Consider the following 6,198-nt stretch of genomic DNA (forward strand, 5'->3'; position numbering starts at 1 on the left):
TGTAAAAACTTCCATAGTAACGAGTTAAATTCCTCAATTTACCCGAAATGGGCAAAATATGATGAGTTTTTACTTGTGATTTATCATTGCATTCATATTTTTTAGATTTGCTTATACAAGTGGTTCAAAAAAATTAATGAATGTGTAAATTTATTTTATTGATTAAATCAGGAACGGCTCACTCCATTTCCCCAAAAAATTTTGGGAATACAATACTGTTATTTTTAGTATTACAGTTACAGTGCACCAATCCAAGCTGATGTACGTGTCCTTGCAAAAAATGTTGATGACGTCATCACAAAATTCTATAAAGTAAAAACCCAACTCAAAAATGTCTCACTGTAATTTAGGTGCTAGGGAAGTTCTGTCGAAACAGCTTTCGACTAATTTTTTTCCTACACTGTCCCTGGTATAATTTACATTTTTTTTTAATTGGATTTTACTTACTTCAGGGGTGAAGGAAGTTTTGTCTAATAACATGAGACAATTTTTTTTTTCAAAAATCTAAATGGTGTAGGTAAATTATAAGAGTGAATTAATAAATCTCAAATATAGAGGGTGAGGCACTAAGCACGTATTCCTCGATATCTCATTAATTATTATAAATATAAAAAAAGTCAAAGACGGTTCTTTGAGGACTATTTTCTAAAATTATTTTTAAATATAGAGAGTCTTCTGTTTTTAAGGTGTAACACACAACTTAGTTTTTTTTTAAACGAAACATCATATATTTAGATATTTTTATTGACCTCTTCTTAAGCTTTACAACCACAGTTTATTTTTTAAAATACCATACGACGTTGCCATGTTATTCCAATTTCCAAGGGTTTACAAAAAAATCACAGTAGGGATATTTTTAAAGTCTGTATAAATAAGATTAAATTTTCATATACAGAGTGTTTATAAAAATGTTTTAAATATTACAATTTTTAAATATCGATACGTATTTAAATTTTTTTCAAATAGAACACCCTATACTTTAATGCTGCATCTTATTCTATGTTTTGTTTTTTCAGTTACTGCGATTTTTTTTTTAATTGGAAGTGAATGTGGAAAAACAAAAATTGTGGTGTTTGGGAAGAAAGTAAGAAAGGAGAAGGAAGAACATTGAACAGGTGAAAGAATTCCAGTACTTAGGATATACATTAAAGAGCAATAACTCAAATAGAGCGCATATTCAAGAAATGGTCCAAAAGCGAACAAAGTGATAGGAATAGGAAATATGGGGAATAGGAGAGAGAAACTTTGGACATGATTATAAGAGAAGAATGATGATGTTTGATAGTTTGATCAAAAGTGCATTTATGTACGGAGCTGAGATTTGGGGATGGAAGGAATATAAAGAAATAGAGAGAGTGCAAGAAAAATACTTGAAATGGACATTGGGATTGGAAAAGTATACGCCGGGGTATATAGTGAGAGAAGAAACAAAAAGGGAGAAAATGAGAGTAGAAGCGGGTAAAAGGGCGGTTGGATTTGAAGAGAAGTTCAGTGAGAGAGGTGATTGCAAGATATTGCAAGAATGTTGGAAAGAAATAAGAAAGGAAGGGAGAAAACATGTTTGGAACGAAATGGACAAGTATTATGAAGGAAAGGGATATGCATGTGAAGAAATAGAGAGAATGAGAGAAATGGGAAGGAGTATGAAAGAAGAACTGAGTGTAAGAGATAAGGTTATAGATAAGCAAGAACGTAGACCGAGAATATCGAAGTCTAGATATAATGCAGACTGTAGAAAAATAGTAAAGAATGAAGTACCAAAGTACACACAGAGAGAGAGTATAAAGGAGAAAAGAATGATGGCGAGATTTAGGTACGGAAATGAAGAGAAAGAGAATCATTTATGGATGGATGGATGAAACTGACAGAAGGTGTAGGATATGTTGGAGAGAGGGAGAAACAAGGAAGGATGTGAAGGATTGAGGGAATCGGAGGAAAGTAGGGAAGAAGTGCTAAACGAAGATGGAAGAGGACTGGACTGGATGAAAGAAGTATGGAAGATAAGGGAACTATGGCAAGGGGTGGGCAAGCAAAAAGAACAGAATATTTATTCTATAACACTCGAATTTTTATTTTATTTTATTTGTTTTTACTGTTATTGATTTATCTGATGTAGATTAAGTTAATTTGTAGCCCTACTGGCAATATTATTAAGCCTGTAAGGCAAATAATAAATTAATACTACTACTGCGATTTTTTACTTTTTTGAAAGATACATCGAAATATTATAAAAATGAGGATAAAAAATAGAGTAAGATACAAAAATAATATACATATATGGTATTCCATTTGAAAAACCTGAAATACCAATATTTGAAAATTGTAAAATTGTAGATTTTTTTATAAGCACTCTGTATATTAAAATTTGCTTTAATTGACACCACAACAAACGCGTACTTTTATTTATCCTTCCATAAAATATTGTAAAACAGACTTTAAAAATAACGCTATTGTGATTTTTTTTGTGAACCCTTCCATTACCAAAAAATTTCAAGAAAATTGGAAAAACGTGGCAACATTGCATCCGAATTTCAAAAGTAAACTGTGTTGTGGTTGTAAAGCCTGAGAAGCTCAATCAAAATATCTAAAAATATATGGGGTGTTTCATTTAAAAAAGTTAAGTTATGTGTTACGCCTTAAAAATAGAACACTCTGTATGCTTAAAAATAATTTTGAAGTATAGTCCTTAAACCTTGGTCCTTAACTTTGCACTTTGCACTAATAAAACTTGGAAATTACGTTATCAAGTTGTTGATAAGAACGAACAAAAAAATTTTATTGGTGCGTTTTGAAGACTCCAACAAAATCGTTGACAAACAAGCAACGACAAACAAACGGAAACTGGAACTCGATTGTACAAGCCTTAAAATGTGGGGTGGCAAAAACTTACTTGATTTACTTAGTTTCATGTTTTCTCGCGTTTAATAACTATGAAAGATTAGGTCTCCCGTTTCCGTCTGTTTGTCTTCCGTCTGTCGTCCGTCATATGTGATGATTACACAGATGATCTGCTCAACTACCGCATCGATTGTTGTCAAATTTTAAATGTATGTTAGAAATATAGCGTAGATTGTGAAACTCTGACTAAAATTTGTTTAATCATCCCCACCAACAATTTGATGACGTCTCCTCAATATTTTGAGTACTAAATACAATTTAAATTTTATAAAATAACGTACCTATTCCTGCACTTATGGTTTATAAGTCCTTTGATTTTTTACTACAATTACTTTACAAAAGTGTTTGTGCTATGTTTGACACGTGTTTCACGTAGCCGAGATCTACTTACGAACCATGACCGAGTTGGAAGGCTCGTATTATCATCAATGTACATGCTTAACTTCGATTGTTTATGTTTATACACCGAAAGAATGCCACGATTAAGCACGTCGCAATTTGCTTGATTTGAATGAGTTTGTGTCCCCAAAACAGGGGAGCAAAATGTACTGAATGTTATTATTATAAATTTTATTTATTATTATTAAAAATATTCTCACATTTTCGTTCTTAATTTGATGAAATAAAAAATTAGAGAGTGATTAATTTTATTAAATTTATTTCATCTAATGAAAAAATGATATTAAGAGTGAGAAGAACTCCAACAAGTTATCCTTAGCTTACATTACAATCTGAATGATTTAATAACAACCTCATTCTACATGTTAACCCTTCCAAGCGAGAGTTGTTTACTATATTCTAGGAATTACTTCCACAACTTTATTGGCGTTTTGTTTTCCCAGTGGAACTAGTTTACAGTTTACACATTTCATTTTTCATTTTACTTAGTCCACCATCAAAAATTCTTTCTCGATGCTTCTTATCTGTTTTAATTTGATTTTCATGAAGTTGTATATCGCAGGCATTGTCTTGATTTAAGCTGACTTGCCCGATTTTTCTTTATTTTGCTCTGAGTAGAGGTTGATGTTAAAATATCTCTATGTGATTTTTTAGATCCTTTGTGAAGATAATTTATTTATTCCTGTCGTAGAAAACACCTCTTGAAGCTGCAATTTACTTTCGTATTTAAAATATGAAAACTGCGGTCGTTGCAATTGTTGGAAGGGAAATTATGTAATTATGTAATATTTATTGTTATCGTTATTCATATGCATAATAAAAGTAAACATACGGAGGAACTGTGCACCTACAACATTCCATGACATGAGGTTTTATCTCGCAAAATGTTTTTTGAAGATTACAATGATTGAGTTGATTGAAGCTGTTAAACTTGACTGCAGACCTCAAAACCCGAAGATCTCCACATGGAAAATTTTACCTCGTTCAGAAAATAATGAAAATGTTTGAAAATTGCGTCTAGAGTACGTTCACATCTTTTATTTAACACATTGACAGTGAATTATTAACACAAGTAATTCCTAGCCTTACCTAAAATCTAACAAAAAAATTGTAAAAATTTAACGGTGAATAATATCTCTATATCGTTGGCGCGAGCTTCTTAAATATCTATTAGGGCCGGCACTATTTTACTTCTGCCGTTATACGTGGGCGTTTTTTGGAAACTCCCGTCGCTGGTGAATAATAGAACCATTAACACAGTTACTGAACTATGTAATTGCAATTTATAAACTGCAATGCCGCTTTGTGTTTTTTTTTACAAACTTGTAATAAAGTTTATAACTTTGGCCGGCTGAAATTGGTGCGATGTGTATTTAAATTGGCAATAGAGCACATTTCATTAAAAACTTCTGCACACTAAATTGTAGTCGAGTCGAAATTAATTTGTTTTAGAAGAATTTTAATGTCCTACATAAATTTCAAAGTTAAATTTTTAAAGTTCGTAAGTCATTCGAAGGCAGTTTCTCATACAGCACGGCTTCCATGAACAATATGTTGCCGACTTTGTAATTTAACTTTGAAAGGCTGCATAGCTTCGTCCTATCATTCATTGAATTCAAAAAGGAATGTTCCATATCCATCAATCCGAATCCGTCATTTCGCTCGAGTTTCGTCAATGCAGTATTTCCACAATAAACAAGTCGCTCCCAATTCGACTCGGAGTTTTGCGTTGTTCAAAAATGCGACATTCTTCCGTCAATTAAATCTAAGGAAATTCGGATATTGCTGTTTTTATTAGCCGACAGATAATCGAATTCTTAAATTGTTATTTTAGTTCGCTACGACTTCAGCGAGTGGTTTCAGCTCGCGCGATTAAATACAAACAGGGGAATAAAAGCAACCAAACAACACTATTCCACTTTTAAAAAAGTCATAGCAAAGTTGCGAGTTAGAAGGAAGAAGTTGGAACCGCAGTTTGCCCAAGAAATTCACGACTATGAAAATAATGCATGGATGTAATGGTTAATAAACTTTATTGATCCACCAGACTCCGGAATCAACCAACAAAGTACCTTTTTGTGAGACGGTTAAGAGATCAAATATTTTTCTAGCATTAGTTTAAACAGTTATTCATCCCCTGCTTTAAAGATTCATCTCTGAAGTAATAAAAAGGACAAATGTTAGATATAAATTGAAATTCTTTTGATTCGAAGGAATTTTAATAAAAATATCTTTCAAATAAACAACTTGAAATATTAGAGCATGATTGCAAAAATTTCAATAGCCCAGAAATACCAATAAAGAGCAACATAATTTATTAACTAAACGACTTGAATTAAATTGTAATGCTGAAACAAGAGTTTAACAATCTTGAATCAACTACATTAATAGTGGTAATTCTACATTACTACATTACTTCTTGAAGTATTTGTCTTATTGAAGTAGTAACTTAGTAAGTAAAGTATAAATAAAACATAAAAACAAATCGATTCAGTTTCAAAAATAACAATAGAAAAACAAATAAAATTTTCACCATATTTTCATCAATATGTATTTCTACCAAATAAATATTTAATTTAAAAATAGGTAGGTGTTTTTAACCCAACTCAGCAAACTATTGATTTAAACTTACTGTAAATACAATCTAGCTGTACGATGTGGACAGATTTCTCCCACAAATATTTTTACTAACACCTTAGTAAACAAGCTATATAATTTTGCGGTTTACACCACAAAACGAAACGTACGGTGCGGTTAACAAGTTGTGCATTTTTATTCTGCACCTGCAAGCGACAATGCAATATTCTGAAATGTATATGTGCAATGCAATTTAAATTAGACTTACTTCTTGTTAGGTTAGGTGCGGTTTCAACAGACCGATATATCAAAGATTTCTCAAAG

The sequence above is a fragment of the Zophobas morio genome, unplaced genomic scaffold (assembly GCF_036711695.1).
Source record: "Zophobas morio isolate AGI-343-1 ecotype UQ-CSIRO unplaced genomic scaffold, CSIRO_AGI_Zmor_V1 ptg000002l, whole genome shotgun sequence".
In the NCBI taxonomy this organism is placed as follows: Eukaryota; Metazoa; Arthropoda; class Insecta; order Coleoptera; family Tenebrionidae; genus Zophobas; species Zophobas morio.